Source organism: Macaca fascicularis, chromosome 11 (assembly GCF_037993035.2).
Source record: "Macaca fascicularis isolate 582-1 chromosome 11, T2T-MFA8v1.1".
Classification (NCBI taxonomy): domain Eukaryota; kingdom Metazoa; phylum Chordata; class Mammalia; order Primates; family Cercopithecidae; genus Macaca; species Macaca fascicularis.
In genome coordinates, this window is record NC_088385.1 from 132,044,641 (window position 1) to 132,064,231 (window position 19,591).

General features: G+C 46.6%; 1 pseudogene; it reads left to right on the top strand.

Moving 5' to 3' along the window:
- Positions 1 to 14,582: 14,582 nt before the first annotated feature.
- On the top strand, positions 14,583 to 14,682 carry LOC123567753 (U6 spliceosomal RNA; annotated as a pseudogene).
- The last annotated feature ends 4,909 nt before the right edge of the window (positions 14,683 to 19,591 follow it).

Genomic DNA, 19,591 nt, shown 5'->3' on the forward strand with positions numbered 1-19,591 from the left:
CATTTTAATTCATTGAATCCCCACATTCACCTCTGGAGTTAGAACCAGTATTATCTCTACTTTGCAGATGAGGAAACTGAGGCACAGAGAAATAAAGTAACTTGTTCAAGGTCACACAGGGACCCAGGGAGGGAGTAACCAGGCCCGAATTTGAACCTGAGTTGTCAGATGCTGGAGTCTGAGCTTCACAAAATCCAAGAGAAACAGAAAGGACAGAAAGGCCTATTAGATGAAAGCGAGGCCCTCCCTCACCCCCGACACCTGTTCTCCTCTTGCAAAATGTGGAAAACATTTGGTGATTAATGTTCTGCAAAAGCAAAGAGTAGAGAGTACAAGATCATCAAAGCACTGTCAGACTGGCTTTTACCCACCTCACTGTGGAGTGGGCGGGTTATTTTGAATTCCAGCGGAGCGGTGGGGTCCTTCCTTATCTTCAGGGGATACGTTCCAAGATCCCTAGTGGACGCCTGAGACCTGAGATAGCACTGAACCCGGTATAGACTGTTTTTCCCCATGATAAAATTTAATTTATAATTTAGGCACAGTAAGAGATTAACAACAATAACTAATAATAAAATAGGCCATGCGCAGTAGCTCACGCCTGTAATCCCAACACTTTGGGAGGCCGAGGCAGGCAGATCACTTGAGGCCAGGAGTTCAAGACCAGTCTGGCCAACATAGCAAAACCCTGTCTCTACTAAAAATACAAAAATTAGCTGGACTTAGTGACACATGCCTATAATCCCAGCTACTCAGGAGGCTGAGGCAGGAGAATAGCTTGAACCCAGGAGGCAGAGATTACAGTGAGCTGAGATCATGCCACTGCACTCTAGCCTGGGCAACAGAGTGAGACTCTGTCTCAAAATAAATAAATACATAAATAAAATCAGGTAAAACATTGAAATATATATATACAGTATGTGTGTGTATATATATATATATACACACACAAAATATATAATTATATAGATATACGTAATTATTTTTAGAGATGGGGCCTCGCTCTGTCACCCAGGCTGGAGTGCAATGATGCGATCATAGCTCACTGCAGCCTCTACATCCTGGGCTCAAGCGATCCTCTCAGTTCAGCCCTCAGAGTAGCTAGGACGGGACTACAGGTGCACGCCTCCATGCCTGGCTGATTTTTTTTTTTTTTTTAAAAACAGAGTCTTGCTCTGTCACCCAGGCTGGAATGCAGTGGAGCAATCTCTGTTCACTGCAACTTCCACCTCCTGGGTTCAAGCGATCCTCGTGCCTTAGTCTCCCAAGTAGCTGGGATTGTAGGCGCCTGCTACCACACCAGCTGACATTTCTTTATATTTGTAGTAGAGACAGGGTTTTGCCATGTTGGCTAGGCTAGTCTCAAACTCCTGGCCTCAAGTGATCTACCTACCTTGGCCTCCCAAAGCACTGAGATTACAGGCATGAGCTGTCATGCCTGGTCTGATTTTTTTTTTTTTTAATTTTGTTGAGATGGGGTCTTGCTGTGTTTACCAGGGTGGTCTCGAATTCCTGGCCTCAAGCAATCCTCCCACCTCAGCCTGCCAAAGTGCTGGGATTACTGGCATGAGCCACAGTGCCTGACCCCCTCGTTATTTTTTATTTCTAAAATTTTCCTGGCAATTTTCCGTTATTCACATCTTTTGGTGAACTTGGGCACCATTTTCTCAAACCTCCCAAAATGTTGTGTTGGTATTTTAATGGGGATTGCATGGATTTCTAGTTAAATTTAGCAAGCTCTTGGCATCTTTCCAAAGCTGATTCTTCCTCTCTAAGAAGAAAGACTGTATTCCCATGAATGTAAGTCTCTTTTTATATTTCAACAATAGTATAATTTTTTTAAAGGTTTTTACATTTGTATCCTCTACACTCCTTGGGAAGTTTGTTGTTAAATATTTTATCATTACAGTTGCTATTGTAAACAAGATCTTTTCTTTCATTAGAAGTAAAGTGGCTGGGCGCGGTGGCTCACGCCTGTAATCCTAGCACTTTGGGAAGCTGAGGCGAGCGGATTACAAGGTCAAGAGAGTGAGACCATCCTGGCCAATACGGCAAAACCCCGTCTCTACTAAAAATACAAAAATTAGCCGGGTGCAGTGCTGCACACCTGTAATCTCAGCTACTTGGGAGGCTGAGACAGGAGAATCACTTGAACCCAGGAGGCAGAGGTTGCAGTGAGCTGAGATTGTGCCCCTGCACTGCAGCCTAGGCAACAGAGCGAGACTCAGTCTCAAAAAAAAAAATAAAAGTAAAAATCAAAGTTGTATAAAAAGCCCCAGGTGCAGTGGCTCACACCTGTAATCCCAGCACTTCAAGAGGCTGAGGTGGGCAAATCACCTGAGGTCAGGAGTTTGAGACCAGCCTGGCCAACATGGCGAAACCCTGTCTCTACTAAAAATACAAAAATTAGCTGGGCATGGTGGCGGGCACCTGTAGTCCCAGCTACTTGGGAGGCTGAGACAGGAGAATCACTTGAACCTGGGAGGCGGAGGTTGCAGTGAGCCGAGATCACACCACTATACTCCACCTGGGTGACAGAGCAAGACTCTGTCTCAAAAAATAAAAAAGTTGTATAAAAAGGTGAAAGCCACCTGTATTAGGGTATACGTTGAGTTCCTAAGAGACCCCAAAATACAGTGGCTCTAACAAATTAGAAACGTATTCCTCTCTCCCTTAACATTGCAGAGGTGGCTACTAGTCTAAGAAGGCAGGAGATTCACCTCCATGGGGTCACCCAGGGACCCAGGGACCCAGCATCCAGCTGCTCCACCATCCCCAGGGACAGAGCTGGCTTCTCGAACCCTGTCCATGTTCCAGCTCAAAGAGAGGGAGAAAGGTTAGAAGGTTAGGAGCTTCCCTTCTAACCATGTGGCCTGGAAGTATTCCCATCACATCATCTACCTGTATCTTATAGGCCAGAACATAATCTCGAGGTCACACCTAGCTTCAGTGGAAGCTGGAAAACATCACCTCTAGCTGGGTGACGTATGCCTCTCTGGAACTTTAGGGACTCTAAAAAGAAAAGAGGAATATGAGCCAGGCGTCATGCCTGTAATCCCAGCACTTTGGGAGGGAGTCAGCCTGGCCAAGATGGTGAAACCCCGTTTCTACTAAAAATACAAAAATTAGCCGGCCGTGGTGGCAGGTGCCTGTAATCCCAGCTACTCGGGAGGCTGAGGCAGAAAATTGCTTGAACCCGGGAGGCAGAGGTTGCACTGAGCCAAGATCACGCCGCTGCACTCTAGCCTGGGCAACAGAGTGAGACTCTGTCTCAAAAAAAAAAAAAAGAAAAGAAAAAAGGAATATGGTAATTGGGGAGCAATTAAAAAATCTTCCCCACACTGTCCCACTTTCGGCCTCACCCTCATCAATAACTGGCACACTGTAGACACAACTTGCAGATAGAAATTTTATGATGGGTAGTAGTTCTGGATTCTTCTTGTGGTCTCATTTCCATGTTCTTTGGAGTTTCTGAAAAATAAAGAACTGAAATTAGAGTTTTTCCCAGCATCGAGCTGACAGGAGGAACTGAGTTCTTATTAAGTGGAACAAAACAAGAACTCCTGTATTCCCACAGAACAGACGCTAATGCTGTTCAGAGAAAATGGCTTTCTCCTTTAAAAAATAACCTCTTTGGGGCCAGGTTATGGTGGCACATGCCTGTAATCCCAGCATTTTGGGAGGTTGAGACGGGAGGATCACTTGAGCCCAGGAGTTTGAGACAAGCCTGGGCAACACAGTGAGACCCCTTCTCTACAAAAAATACAAAATACAAAAATAAGCTGGGTGTGGTGGTGCATGCCTGTGGTCCCAGCTACTCAGAAGGCTGAGGTGGGAGGATCACTTGAGGCTGGGAGGTAGAGGTTGCAGCAAGCTATGATCACCCCACTGCAATCCAGCCTGGGTGACAGAGCAAGACCCTCTATCAAAAGAACAACAACAACAAAAAGAAATAACCTCTCAAGACAGAGCTGGCTGGGCACGGTGGCTCACACCTGTAATCCCAGCACTTTGGAAGGTCAAGGCGGGCGGATTACCTGAGGTCGGGAATTTGAGACCAGCCTGGTCAACATGGTGAAACTCCATCTCTACTAAAAATACAAAATTAACCGGGCGTGGTGGCGCATGCCTGTAATCCCAGCTATTCAGGAGGCTGAGGCAGGAGAATCACCTGAACCCGGGAGGCAGAGGTTGCGGTGAGCTGAGATCGTGCCATTGCACTCCAGCCTGGGCAATAAAGAGTGAAATTCTGTCTTTAAAAAAAAAAAATCAAGACAGAGCCTTCATAAACCTTCATGAAAGGAGGGCCGAGGAGCATGGCTGGGATCTTTCCCAACATGCGGGCTGTGTTCCTCCCAGCAGTCTTTAGGAATTATCCACTCCAACTCCCTTGTCTTACCAATGGGGATACTGAGGCCCCCAGCCAAGGTTCATTTTGCATAAAAACAAATTGCACAATTGTCTGTGGAAATGTTACATTAGAAAACTCAAAGAAAGGCCGGGCGCGGTGGCTCAAGCCTGTAATCCCAGCACTTTGGGAGGCCGAGGCGGGCGGATCACAAGGTCAGGAGATCGAGACCACTGTGAAACCCCGTCTCTACTAAAAAAAATACAAAAAATTAGCCGGGCGCGGTGGCGGGCGCCTGTAGTCCCAGCTACTCAGGAGGCTGAGGCAGGAGAATGGCGGGAACCCGGGAGGCGGAGCTTGCAGTGAGCCGAGATCGCGCCACTGCACTCCAGCCTGGGCAACAGCGTGAGACTCCGTCTCAAAAAAAAAAAAAAAAAGAAAACTCAAAGAAAATCACCGGAAAGCTATACAGCAAACTGGTAATAGAGGTTGCCTCTGGGGAGGGAAGTCAAGGCAGGGCAAGACTTACTTTTTGCCAAAACCCCTTTTATACGTAGTGATGGCTTTCTTTTCTCTCTCTGTCTCCCTGTCTCTCTCTCTCTTTCTCTCTCTCTCCCTCTTTTTATTTTTATTTTTATTTTTGAGATGGAGTCTCGCACTGTCGCCTGGGCTGGTGTACAGTGGTGCGATCTCAGCTCACTACAACCTCTGCCTCCCAGGTTCAAACAATTCTCCTGCCTCAGCCTCCTGAGTAGCTGAGACTACAGGCATATGCCACCATGCCCAGCTAATTTTTCTTTTTTTTCTTTTTTTTGAGACGGAGTCTCACGCTGTTGCCCAGGCTGGAGTGCAGTGGCGCGATCTCGGCTCACTGCAAGCTCCGCCTCCCGGGTTCCCGCCATTCTCCTGCCTCAGCCTCCTGAGTAGCTGGGACTACAGGCGCCCGCCACCGCGCCCGGCTAATTTTTTGTATTTTTAGTAGAGACGGGGTTTCACTGTGGTCTCGATCTCCTGACCTTGTGATCCGCCCGCCTCGGCTTCCCAAAGTGCTGGGATTACAGGCTTGAGCCACCGCGCCCGGCCCCGGCTAATTTTTTGTATTTTTAGTAGAGACGCAGTTTCACTATGTTGGCCAGGCTGGTCTCAAACTCCTGATCTCATGCCATTTAAAATGGCAAGAAGTTTATTGTGATGGCTCATGCCTACAATCCCAGCATTTTGGGAGGCCAAGGTAGATATAGCACTTGATATGAGTTCAAGACCAGCCTGGGCAACATAGTAAGACTCTTCCTCGGGAAGACCCACCTCGGCCTCCCAAAATGCTGAGATTACAGGCATGAGCCACCGTGCCCGGCCCTCTCTCCCTCTCTTGAGATAGGGTCTGGCTCTGTCGCACAGGCTGGAGTGCAGTGGTGTGATCTGGGGTGTCAATGCAACCTCTGCCTCCCGGGTTCAAGAGATCCACCTTAGCCTCCCAGGTAGCTGGGACAGCAGGTGTTCGCCACCACACCTGGCTAATTTTTTTAAAAATTTTTATAGAGACAGGGTCTTGCCATGTTGCCCAGACTAGATTCAAACTCCTGGACTCAAGTGATCCTCCTGCTTTGGCCTCCCAAAGTACCGGGATTACAGGCATTAGCCACCATGCCTGGTCAGGGATGGTTTTAAAGCATTTATGAATTCTGTAATCCTACCACTTTGGGAAACTGAGGGGGGTGGATCACTGAGGTCAGGAGTTCGAGACCAGCTTGGCCAACATGGCAAAACCCTGTCTCTACCAAAACTACAAAAAATCAGCCGGGGGTGGTGGCACACACCTGTAGTCTCAGCTACTTGGGAGGCTGAGGCAGGAAAATTGCTTAAACCTGGAAGGCGGAGGCTGCAGTGAGCAAGATCACACCACTGCCCTCCAGTCTGGGCAACAGAGCAAGACTCCGGTTCAAAAAAAAAAAAAAAAAACACTTGTGAATTCTTTAACATTTCTTCATAAAAAGGCAGAGCCTACTATGCATCAAAGGACACAATCAACAGAATTCCTTCTACGGAATGGGAGAAATTATTTGCAAATCATATATCTAACAAAGGATGAATATGCTAAAACTCATCAACAAATAACCTAATTTTTAAAATGGCAGAAAGTTTATTGTGATGGCTCATGCCTACAATCCCAGCACTTTGGGAGGCCAAGGTAGATAGAGCACTTGATATGAGTTCAAGACCAGCCTGGGCAACATAGCAAGAATCCATCTTTCCAAAAAATGAAAAAATTAGCCAGGTGTGATGGTGAGTGCTGTAGTCCCAGCTACAGGCTGAGGCAGGAGGATCACTTGAGCCTGGGAGACTGAAGCTGCAGTGAGCCGTGAGCAGCCACTGCACCCCAGCCTGGATGACAAAGCAAGGCCCTATCTCAAAAACAAACAAACAAACAAAAAGCAACATGGCGGGGGCAGGTGTGGTGGCTCATGCCTCTCATCCCAGCACTTTGGGAGGCTGATGTGGGAGGATCGCTTGAGCTCAGGAGTTTGAGACCAGCCTGGCCAACATAGTGAAAGCCCCATCTCTATAAAAATACAAAGAAAATTAGCTGGGTGTGGTGGTGTGTGCCTGTGGTCCCAGCTACCCAGGAGGCTGAGGTGGAGGTTGCAGTGAGCCAAGATCACACCACTGTACTCTAGCCTGGGCGACAGAGCGAGAACCTGACTCACAAAAAAAAAAGAAAGAAAGAAAAAGCAGGAGGGGGCAAAATACTTGAATAGTCTTGTCTCCAAAGATGATATACAAATGGCCAATAAGCAAATGAAAAGATGAACATCACTCATAACCAGAAAAATACGAATTGAAACCACAGTAAGATATCATCTCACACCCGTCCACAGAGCTACTTCCAAAAACCAAAAAGTAGGCCGAGTGCAGTGGCTCATGCCTGTAATCCCAGCACTTTGGGAGGCTGAGGTGGGAGGATCACTTGAGGCCAAGAGTTTGAGACCAGCCTGGGCAACATGGCAAGATGCCGTCTGTACCAAAAAAATATAAAAATCAGCCAGGCATGGTGGCATGCACCTGTAGTCTCAAATTCTCTTGAGGCTGAGGCAGGAGGATCACTTGAGCCCGGGAGGTTGAAGCTGCAGTGAACCGAGATGGCGTCACTGCACTCCAGCCTGTGCAACAGAGCAAGACCCTGCCTCAAGAAAAAAAATTAAATTAAATTAAATTACATTACATTAAAAAGTGGCCGAACGCAATGGATCACACCTACAATCCTAGCACTTTGGGAAGCCAAAGTGGGAGGATCACTCAAGCCCAGGAGTTCGACACCAGCCTGGCCAACATGGTGAAACCCGTCTCTACTAAAAATACAAAAGTTAGCTGGGCATGATGGTGGGTGCCTATAATCCCAGCTACTCGGGGGGCTGAGGCAGGAGAATCACTTGAACCTGGGAGGCAGAGGCTTCAGTGAGCTGAGATCATGCCACTGCACTCCAGCCTGGGCAACAGAGCAAGACTCCTTCTCAAAAAAAAAAAATTAATTAAAAAGTGGCATTTAGTATATTCACAGTGTTGTATAACCACCACCTCTACCTAGTTTCAGACATTTTTATCACCCCAAAATAAAACCCTGTACCCATTAAACACTCCCTCCTCATTCCCCTCCTCCAGCCTCTGGCAGCCACTCGTCTGCTTTCTGTCTCTGTGCGTCTTCCTGTTCTGGATATTTCCCATAAATAAAGTCATACAATATGTGACCTTTTTGTCTCTTCTTGTATTTAAAAAATCAACTATTGTTGACATTTGAAAACTTGTTTATGTTCCTACCCAACTACCATTCCTATTACTCCATCTTGAGAACTAATTAAGAATGGTTTGAAGTTAGGAAGGATGCTTTGGGAAGATAACAAGACTCAAAACTATAACAGAAATAGCTCACCAAGATAGAAAAAAATATATTATTATTCATTCATTATTTAGTCTACACGTATTTATTGAGCACCTACTATCGTCAAGCACTGTTCTGGGCACTGGGATACAGCGGTGAAACAGACGAGGCCCCTGCTTGTGGAGAATGCTGGAGACTTAAGTAAATACCAGGGAACCAAAAGGGCTAAGTAAAGAAGTAAAACAGATAGTAGGATTAGGCAGGACCTGATGGCAACCTTAGGTTGGGAGGCCAGGGAAGGCCTCTCTGAGTTAAACTAACCTGGAAATGACAAAATAGGCCTGCCACTCAAAGCTGGGAAAAGATTTGCAGGCAGAGGAAACAGTACATGAAAATGTCAAGAGCCTGGGAGACTGAGCCTTCATATCCTTTAACTGGTGGTCAAGGGAAGGGGAGGGAGGGAACGGTGCCCTCAGGGAGGACAGCAGTGTTTTCTGTAGCCACGATGCCAACAGTAGAGGGAAGCGACCTCTCCCTTGGTGTGGGTGAAGCTGGGAATTGGCAACATGTTTCTGGAGGACAGATTGGCAACAGTCAGAAAGTTTTAAAATTTGCAAACTGCTGGGTGTGGTGGCTCTTGCCTATAATCCCAACACTTTGGGAGGCTGATGTGTGGGTGGATTGCTTGAGCCCAGGAGTTTGAGACCAGCCTGGACAACATGGTGAGACCCTCATCTCTATAAAATAGTTAAAAATTAGCCAGGTGTGATGGTGCGTGCTTGTGGTCCCAGCCACTGGGGAGGCTGAGGCTGGAGAGTCACTTGAGCCCAGGGCAGTTGAGGCTGCAGTGAGCTGTGATCGCACCACTGCACTCCAGCTTGGGGGACAGAGTGGAACCTTATCTCAAAAAAAAAAAAAAAAAAAAAAAAAAAAAAAAAAAAAAAAAATATATATATATATATATATATATATATATATATATATACACACATGCTCTGAACTAGCTCTGAGCTTCCATTTGTAGGATACTCAAGCGACAATGAAATGAGGACAATAAGGGAACAGCTAAGAAAGGAGCGGCTTAGACTCTGCCTGGGGTGGGGCCTGGGTTGGTCAAGAAGCTTTCTGTTAGCTACTGTAACAAATCATGAACATAGTGACTTAAAACAACACAAATTGATTATCTTCTCATTATCTTTCATTTCTGGAGGTCAGAAGTCCAAAACGGTTCTACCTGGCTAAAGTTAAGGAGTCTGCAGGGCTGCATCCCTTCTGGAAGCTCTAAGGGACAATCCGTTTCTTCACCTTTTTCAGCTTCTAGAGGTCGCCTGAACTCCTTGGCTCATAGCCCCCTCCTCCACCCACAAAGTGCATCACTCCAGCCGCTGCCTCTGTCTCCACGTCACCTTCTTCCCCAAGACTGACTCCTGTGTCCCTCTCATAAGGACCCTTGTGGTTACATCAACCCACCAGGTAAGCCCCAGGTCATCTCCCAATCTTGGCACCTTTGATTTAATCCCAAAGCAACACAGTCACAGGTCCCAGAAAATTAGGATGCAGACATCTTTGGAGGGGCCATTGTTCAGCCTACCACAGAGGGCCTCTTTGATGGGTAAAATCTGAGTCAAAACCAAATAACTGAGAAAAAGTCACCCACGAGAGCAGAGCATTCTGGGTAGGGGTGGGCAGCAAGTGCAAAGGGCCTGTGGCAGGAGCTGGTTTGGCAGTTGGAGCATAGACCGTGAGACAGACAGTGGCACCAGAGACGGGCCCAGGGCAGCTAGACCTTGTGGTCTGCAGTGAGGTATCATCTTTCCTTCTGCTCAGGTTGTGATGAGTGTGATGAAAAACAAAATCAGAGTCATGTGGAAGACAGAGACGGTGTGGGAGGAACAACAGATAGGACAGTCTTGGAGTCTCTCCAAGGAAATGACTTTGACCTCAGACCTGAGTGGTCGGGGGGCAAGGATCGGGAGGCCCTGGTCCTGTAGGGCCTCATAGCCTTCCCAGAGGAAGTTGCATTTTTTGTGTGTGCGTTGGGAAGAAGCAGTTAATGGGGTTTAAGTAGGGATGGGGCAGGAGTCGTGTGCAAGCTTTAAGGGAATCCCTGGCTGCTGTGCAGAGAGTGGCGGAGATTCAAGGATGAGCTGAAAGTCTCTATATTGAGTTTTGCTCATCAAAATCAGAAAGGAAGGGGAAGAAAACAGTTTGGCAGTTCATCAACAAGTTTATCGTACGGGGAGTCTCTCTGAACCCATTCTGGCTCACGGTCTGCTTGATTGAAACAAAAAAAAAAGAAAAGAAAAAGAATCAAGTTATATATAGCATCACCATATGACCCAGCAATTCCACTCCTAGGTATACATCCAAGAGAACTGAAAACGGGCACTCAAATACCTGTCTGTGCATGTTCATAGCAACAGTATTCATAACAGCAAAAAGCAAAAATACACATCACATCATACTCATTCATTTTTAACCATTTAAAAAACTACTTGGGAGACAACTCAAATACCCATCAATGGATGAGAAAATGTGGTCTGTCCATGCCATGGAATGTGATTCAGCCATAAAAAGAAATGAAATACTGGCTGGCCATGTGGCTTACACCTCTAATCTCAGCACTTTGGGAGGCTGAAGCAGGAGGATTACTTAAGGTCAGGAGTTCAAGACTAGCCTGGCCAACACAGAGAGACCTCCCTCTTAAAAAAAAATTTTTTTAAAAACACTGATACATACTACACCACGGATGGACCTTGAAAATATGATGCTAAGTGAGAGAAGTCAGGGCCAGGCACAATGGCTCACGCCTGTAATCCCAGCACTTTGGGAGGCTGAGGTGGGCAGATCACCTGAGATCAGGAGTTCGAGACTATCCTGACCAACATGGCAAAACCCCATCTCTACTAAAAATACAAAAAAATTAACCAGGCATGGTGGCAGGCGCCTGTAGTCCCAGCTACTCAGGTGGCTGAGGCAGGAGAATCACTTGAACCCAGGAGGCGGAGGCTGCAGTGAGCTGAGATCACACCGCTACACTCCAGCCTGGGTGACAGAGCAAGACTCTGTCTCAAAAAAAAAAAAAAAAAAAAAAAAAAACAGTGAGAGAAGCCAGAAACAAAACGCCACACAATGCAAGATTCCATTGATAGGAAATCTCCAGAGTAAGCATATCCATAGACAGAACACAGAGGGGCTCATGCCTGTTATCTCTGCACTTTGGGAGGCTGAGGCAGGAGGATTGTTCGAGGCCAGGGATTTGAGGCTGCAGTGAGCTATGATTGCACCACTACACTCCAGCCTAGATGACAGATCAAGACCGTGTCTAAAAAACAAAAGAAAAAGAGACAGAAAACAGATTGGTATTTGCCAGGGACTGGGGAGAGGGGGAAATAGGAGGTGACTCCTAATAGGTGCAGGGGTTTCCTTTGGGGGTGAAGGAATGTTCTGGAACTAGATGGAGGAGGTGGTTGCATAACATTGTCCTAAATGCGACTGAACTGTACACTTCAAAATGGTTAAAATGGTGATTTTTTTTTAATGACGAGTTCTATGTTATGGGTATTTTATCACAGTTTTTAAAGGACGGAGGAGATGGAGGGGTGCAGGGAGGGAGTGGGGAACGGTGGCGCCGCCTGCGGGTACCACACTCCATGCCCACTTCCCTTAGGTGATGCCAGCACCCGGCTAGGAGTGAGTCACCTCCCCACTCCCCCTTGTGGCTGCCTTGTGTTTTTGTGGCGGCCTTGGGGAGAACTGGGGTGCCAAGACAGCCTCCATATGCTTGAGAGATGCTCTGGCTTCTGGGCCGTGGACTCTCAATTTAAGTTCGGTAACGTTTCACCAGGGCCCTTGCCAGTCCCTAATTCAGCGTGGTGCCCGTGAGCACGCACAGAAACCTCCCCACGCTGGGAGGGGGCACTGCTCCACCTTCAGGGAACATTTTAGAAGCCCCCCAAATGGAAGACTCAACAATTGCTTCCTGTTTCTGCCTGCTTTCTAAACACTTTGCCATGTCTTACCACCATGCCCATAGTTTTTAACCATTCTATCCATTTGTATGTGTGACACCAAGGGCATTCACATTGCTGTGCAACCATTGCCACCATTCATTTCCAGAACGGTTTCATCTTCCCAAACTGAAACTCGGTCCCCATTTTCATCTTGCAAAACTACAACTCCATACCCATTAACAAATTTCCTGTTTAGAAAAAAGTGCGGTTTGCTATCAGTACTCATTTAATTTCACGCTCTTTGAGGCTGAAGCAAATGTGACTGATTTTCAGTGTGAAAATAAAATATAAAAAGTGTTCTTGGCTGGGTGCAGTGGCTCACGCCTGTAATCCCAGCACTTTGGGAGTCCGAGACCGGTGGATAGATTGAGGTCAGGAGTTCAAGACCAGCCTGACCAATATGGTGAAACCCCGTCTCTACTCAAAATACAAAAATTAGCCAGGTGTGGTGGCAGGCACCTGTAATCCCAGCAACTGGGGAGGCTAAGGCAGGAGAATTGCTTGAACCCGGGAGGTGGAGGTTGCAGTGAGCCGAGATTGTGCCACTGAACTCCAGCCTGCGTAACAGAACGAAGTGCTGGGATTATAGGCATGAGCCACTGTGCCTGGCCTACACTGGTGGACTTTTAGGGTTGTTTTTTAGAGTTGTTTTCTGATTTCAGCTGTGAGCATGGGCACACCATAATTCTTTTTTTTCTTTTTTTTTTTCTTTTCTTTTTTTTTTTTTTTGGAGTCAGAGTCATGCTCTGTCTCTCAGACTGGAGTACAGTGGTGCAATCTCAACTCACTGCAACCCCCACCTCCCGGGTTCAAGCAATTCTCCTGCCTCAGCCTCCTAAGTAGCTGGGATTACAGGTGCATGCCATCATGCCCAGCTAATTTTTGTATTTTTAGTAAAGACAGGGTTTCACCATGTTGGGCAGGTTGGTCTCAAACTCCTGACCTTATGATCAGCCCACCTCGGCCTCCCAAAGTTCTGGGATTACAGGTGTGAGCCACTGCACCCGGCTATAATTCTTTTCAATGTTACACACTTCAACTAAGTCGCCAGGGTTGTCCCTCTGTGGCTGCATGAATCTTAGATTCCAGGAGCAAATCAGTACATCAGCCACTGAGGTTGGGGCAAGTGAAAAAGGACAGCCCTGCCGGCTGGGTGCAGTAGCTCACATCTGTCATCCCAGCACTTTGGGAGGCCGAGACAGGAGGATCACTTGAGCCCGGGAGTTCCAGATCAGCCCAGGCAACATAGCAAGACCCCATCTCTACAGTCCCTTATTTGTTAAATGAACAAATAAACTGCACAGTTAAATGAACAAACTGCACAATTACTTTATAACAAAATTACCTTTGAGAAATATTGTAATTTTGTAACCAGTGACAGCCAGGCCCTCTTGCAGCTTGTCATAGCTTCTGCCGTTCCACATCCAATTCCGTCTTTCTCTCTGCATCCACCATAGCTAATAATTAGCAACATGAGCTCAGTGCAAATGACAGATGAGGCAATCATTACAAACATTAGATGCCCTCCTGGAGGGCAAAGTCCCCACGTCCCCAGCTGAGATCCCAAGGGCTTCAAGAAGTGTTTTCCACATGGAAAGTGACTTTGTCAAGTGAAATAATCAATGAGGTCCTTATTGTGTGAGGGAACACAGAACAATTTTAAAGGTAAAACTATCACCGGGCACGATGGCTCACACCTGTAATCCTAGCACTTTGGGAGGCCGAGTTGGGTGGATCACCTGAGGTTAGGAGTTCAAGACCAGCCTGACCAACAAGGAGAAGCCCCATCTCTTCTAAAAATACAAAATTAGTGTGAGAAGCTCCTTGTGTTGTTAGGGTGTGGGGAAGCAGGCACTGCTGGCTGCTGTTGGTAGAAGGGTAAATTTGTGTAACCTCTTCGGAGGGGAATTTGACAAAGCCTGTCTAAATTTAAAATGCATATGGCCTTTGACCCAGCAAGTTTGCTTTGAGAAGTTATCTTTCAGATATATATGCACACAAAGGCAAAAATCTATGGATAAATATAGCCAGCCGGATACAGTGGCTCACATCTGTAATCCCAGCACTTTGGGAGGCTGAGGTGCGCCAATCACTTGAGCTCCGGAGTTTGAGACCAGTCTGGGCAACATAGTGCTACTCCATCTCTACAAAAAATACAAAAATTTAGCCAGGCATGGTGGTGCATGCCTGTAGTCCCATCTACTTGGAAGGCTAAGGTAGGAGGAGCACTTGAGCCCAGGAGGTCGAGGCTACAGTGAGCTGTGATCATGCCACAGCTCTCCAGCCTGGGCGACAGAGCAAGACTTTGTCTCAAAAAATAATAATAACAATAACAAATAAAATACTTGTGCTCACTTTGGCAGCACATATGCTAAAATTGGAATGATACAGAGTAGTTTAGCATGGCCCCTGTTTAAATTTTAAAAAAAGAAATAGCCTTGACTGGGTGATGTGGTTCATGCCTATTATCCCAGCACTTAGGGAGGCCGAGGCAGGCAGGCATTTGAGATCAGCCTGAGCAACATGGTGAAGCCCCGTCTCTACACAAAATACAAAAGTTAGCTGGGCATGGTGGCGCATGTCTGTAGTCCCAGCTACTTGGGAGAAAGAAGTGGAAAGAAGTGGGAGGATCACTTGAACCCAGGAGGTGGAGGTTGCAGTGAGCCAAGATCACACCACTGCACTCCACCTTGGGAGACAGTGAGACCCAATCTCAAAAAGAATAAAAAAGAAAAAGAAAAAGAATAGCTTTCATTGCACTGGTTTTAGTAGCACCATACTGGAAGCAAGCTGAATATCCAACAGGAAGGGTTTGCTAGCTGAAGTGTGGTCCATCTACACCGGCACCATCCGATAGAGCTCTCTGCAGTGATGGAAGTAGCCTGTGTCGCCACCCAGTACAGTGGCTCCAGTCATGTGTTTCCACTGAGCATTTGAAATGTGGCCAGTACACCTGAGGGACTAACTTTATTTAATTTAAATTAATTTAAATTTAGCTGGCTGTGGTGCTGCACACCTATAGTCCCAGCGACTCGGGAGGCTGAGGCGGGAGGATCACTTGAGGCTGGGAGGTTGAGGCTGCAGTGCGCTATGATTGTGCCACTACATTCCAGCCTGAGCAACATAGCAAGACCTTATCTCTGAAAAATAAAAATGAAGAAGAAGACAAATTTAAATAGCCATGTGTGATTAGTGATTACCATCTCAAACAGTACAGATCTACACGATAGAATATTTTGTAGCTGGAAACAAGAATAAGACAGATCTATATGGACTAATAAAAAAAAATTATTCTCCCAGTCTGGGCAACATAATGAGACCCCATCTGGAAAGGAAGGAAGGAAAAAAGGAAGGAAGGGAGGAAGGGGGCCGGATGCTCTGGCTCACACCTGTAATCCCAGCACTCTGGGAGGCCAAGGCAGGCAGATCACGTGAGGTCAGTAGTTCAAGACCAGCCTGGCCAACATGGCAAAATCCTGTCTCTATTAAAAATACAAAAATGACCCAGGAATTTTGGCTCAAGCCTATAGTCAAAACTACTTGGGAGGCTGAAGCAGGAGAATCGCTTGAACCCCGAAAGGCAGAGGCTGCAGTGAGCCAAGATCGTGCCGCTGCGCTCCAGCTTGGGGGACAGAGACAGGCTCCATCTCAAAAAACAAAACAAAACAAAACAAAAAAAGAAGGCAAGAAAATAAATTAGCCAAGAAGCGTAGTGGCCTGCACTTGTGGACCCAGCTACTAGGGAGGCTGAGGTGGAAGGATCGCTCAAGTCCCAGAGGTGGAGGCTGCAAGTGAGCCGAGATCACACCACCGCACTCCAGCCTGGATGACAATAAATAAATAAATGAATACCCTGCTGTGGACTGAATGATAGAACTTTGAGAAAGGGAAACTATCCCCTTTCTACAGTGATGGGAACATTCTATAACTGCTCTGTTCAGTATGGTGGCTCCAGACACCTGTTTCCATCAAGCACTTCACATGTGGCTGGCGCAATTGAGGAACACAGTTTTTTAATCTTAATTCATTTAAATTTAAAAGGTCACATGCGGTTAGCTTCTTAGAGTCGAGTTGCATAGCCTTGTCTTTCATTTTTCTTTCTTTCTTTTTTTTTTTTTTGAGACGGAGTCTCATTCTTGTTGCCCAGGCTGGAGTGCAGTGGCACAATCTTGGCTCACGGCAACCTCCACCTCCCAGGTTCAAGCAATTCTCCTGCTACAGACACATGCCACCACGCCCAGCTAATTCTTGTATTTTAGTAGAGACAGGGTTTCGCCATGTTAGCCAGGCTGGTCTTGAACTCCTGATCTCAAGTGATCCGCTCACCTCGACCTCCCAAAGTGCTGGGATTACAGGCGTGAGCCACCACGCCTGGTCGGTTATGGCGTATGTGTACATAATCCTGTGTGTGTACACATACACAACTAGTGAGAAAATTCCAGATAGTGACAGGCATTGTGAAGAATGTAACGGTAGCTACGGGGCCAGACGCAGTAGCTCATACCTGCAATCCCAGCACTTTAGGAGGCTGAGCCAGGAGGATCGTTTGAACTCAGGAGTTTGAGACTAGCCTGTGCAACATAGTGAGATCCCCTCCCTACAAAAAACACAAAAATTAGCCAGGTGCGGTGGTGCATGCCTGTAGTCCCAGCTACTTGAGGGGCTGATGCAGGAGGATTGCTTGAGCCCAGGAGGTCAAGGCTGCGGTGAGCTTTGTCTATGCCACTGCACTCCAGCCTGGATGACAAAATGAGACCCTGTTTCAAAAAAAAAGAAAAAAGTGACTAAGGGAGACTGAGTGGGAGCAAAATGGCCAGAGGTGAGCCTGGTTGTCCAAAGCCAAGAGCTGGGATTGTGCTCCAAATGTCCTGGGCGAGCTGGGCACAGTGGCTCACGCCTGTAATCCCAGCACTTTGGGAGGCCGAGGTGGTGGATCACCTGAGGTCAGGCGTTTAAGACCAGCCTGACCAACATGGCAAAACCCCGTCTCTACTAAAAATACAAAAATTAGCCAGGTGTGGTAGTGCATGCCTGTAATCCCAGCTACTTAGAAGCCTGAGGCAGGAGAATCACTTGAACCTGGCAGGCGGAGGTTACAGTGAGCTAAGATAGCACCATTTCACTCCAGCCTGGGCAACAGAGCAAGACTCCATCTCAAAATAAATAAATACTTCAGTAAATAGCCTGGGTGGCCCTGGGAGAGTTTTCAGCCAGGAAGGGTTCTTGGTTCCAGTAACTCACTGGGACTGGCAAACCAGGGAGTGGGAAGAGGCAGAAGTGAGGCCAGTGAGGAGGGTGCCGGCATATACCTCTCCGGGACCCTGGGCTCCCCCTCACTTCCTCCCTTCAGACCCCGAGTACTTTCCTCTCCCCACTGTTGTATTTGCTCAAAGAGAGTGTTGAAAATGAGGGACGAGGGATGTGGCTCCAACCATCATCTTTCTGGAGATCTGTGCACTCCTAGACTGCTGAGAGGAGAATGAATTGTCCGAGGCCCAGTGGGAGCAGAGACTAGTCGGGAGGGAAGAGGAGAGGAGATGGGGGCTTGGACACGGCTGTCGGTGAAGGGACAGGGCTGAAAGAGCCTAGGTGTGTGTTGGAGGCTGAGCGGATGGGCTTTGCTGATGAGTTAGGCTGGAGGAGTAAGAGGAAGAGAGAGAGAAAGGTTTTTGCTTGGACACGAAGACGCGGTGCAGCTATTGAGTAAGAGAGAAAGTGGGAGGGACCCGTGAGGAAGAGCTGCAAATGGAGAGATCAGAAATGCTTTCTATTCTGTATTATATTTTTCAAAACAATACGCATTCATGAGGAAATCATGAGACACCTCCAGACTCTGGGACATTTTTAAGTCAGCTAGCCTGGATTCCCAAATTGTCAATGTCCTAGAAAGGAAAAAAGCAGGGGATTGTTCTAGATTAAGAGAAGAAGGTGATGTCATAACCAAAGCAAAACATGAAAATCATTTGTCGGATCCTGGTTCAAAAAATAATTAGCTCTTACAGATATTCTTGGGATGCTCAGGAAAATTTGAATGTAGACTGAATAATAGATAAAATTATGGGATTCATTTATTAGATGTGATAATAGTATCACAGTTACCCTCAGGAGAGGCAAGCTGAAGTGCAGTATTTAGGGGTAAAAATGTGATGTTCATAACCTCTCTTCCAATGATTCAGATAGATGGACAGAAAGATTGATAGCTGGATAGATAGAAAGATAGATGGATACATAGATGGAGGGACAGATGATAGATAGATAGGATAGATGATCAACATATTAGATAGATAAATAAATGGATGGATGGATGGAAGGATGAATGGATGGATGGATGGATGGATGGATGGATGGATGGATGGATGGATGGATGGAAGGATGGATGGATAAACAAATGGAGGAAGGGAAGGGGGGACGGATGGATGGATAGATAGAGAGATAGATGAATAGATAGATAGATGATAGAGGTATAGATAGATACATAGATATAGATACATAGATAAATAGATAGATAGATGATAGATAGATGGATGAATGATAGATAGATAGATAAGGCTGGGCACTGTGGCTCATGCCTGTCATCCCAGCACTTTAGGAGGCCAAGATGGGTGGATCATTTGAGGTCAGGAGTTTGAGACCAGCCTGGCCAATATAGTGAAACTCTGTCTCTACTACAAATAAAAAAAAAATTTTTTTTAATTAGCTGGCATGTACCTCTAATCCTAGCTACTTGGGAGGCTGAGGCAGAAGAATCCCTTGAACCCAGGAGGTGGAGGTTGCAGTGAACTGAGATTCCCCCTACTGCACTCCAACCTGGGCAACAGAGTGAGACTCTGTCTCAAATAAAAAAAAATATATATGTAAGATATATAAATGATAGATGGATAGATACATAGATAGGCAGACAGATGAATGAACAGACAGAGGATAGATAGACACATGGATGGATGAATAGATTAGATAGAGGATAGCTAGATGATGGATGGATGGATGGATGGATGGATGGATGGATGGATGGATGGATGAATAGATGGTAGATGGATAGAGCCAATACAACAAAATGTTAACTATTGAATCTAAGAGGAAGATTCATTATGCTAGTCTACTTTTCTTTCTTTTTTTTTTTTTTTTTTTTTTGGCGGAGTCTCGCTCTGTAGCCCAGGCTCTAGTGCAGTGGCCGGATCTCAGCTCACTGCAAGCTCCGCCTCCCGGGTTTACGCCATTCTCCTGCCTCAGCCTCCCGAGTAGCTGGGACTACAGACGCCCGCCACCTCACTGGGTTAGTTTTCTGTATTTTTTAGTAGAGATGGGGTTTCACCATGTTAGCCAGGATGGTCTCGATCTCCTGACCTCGTGATCCGC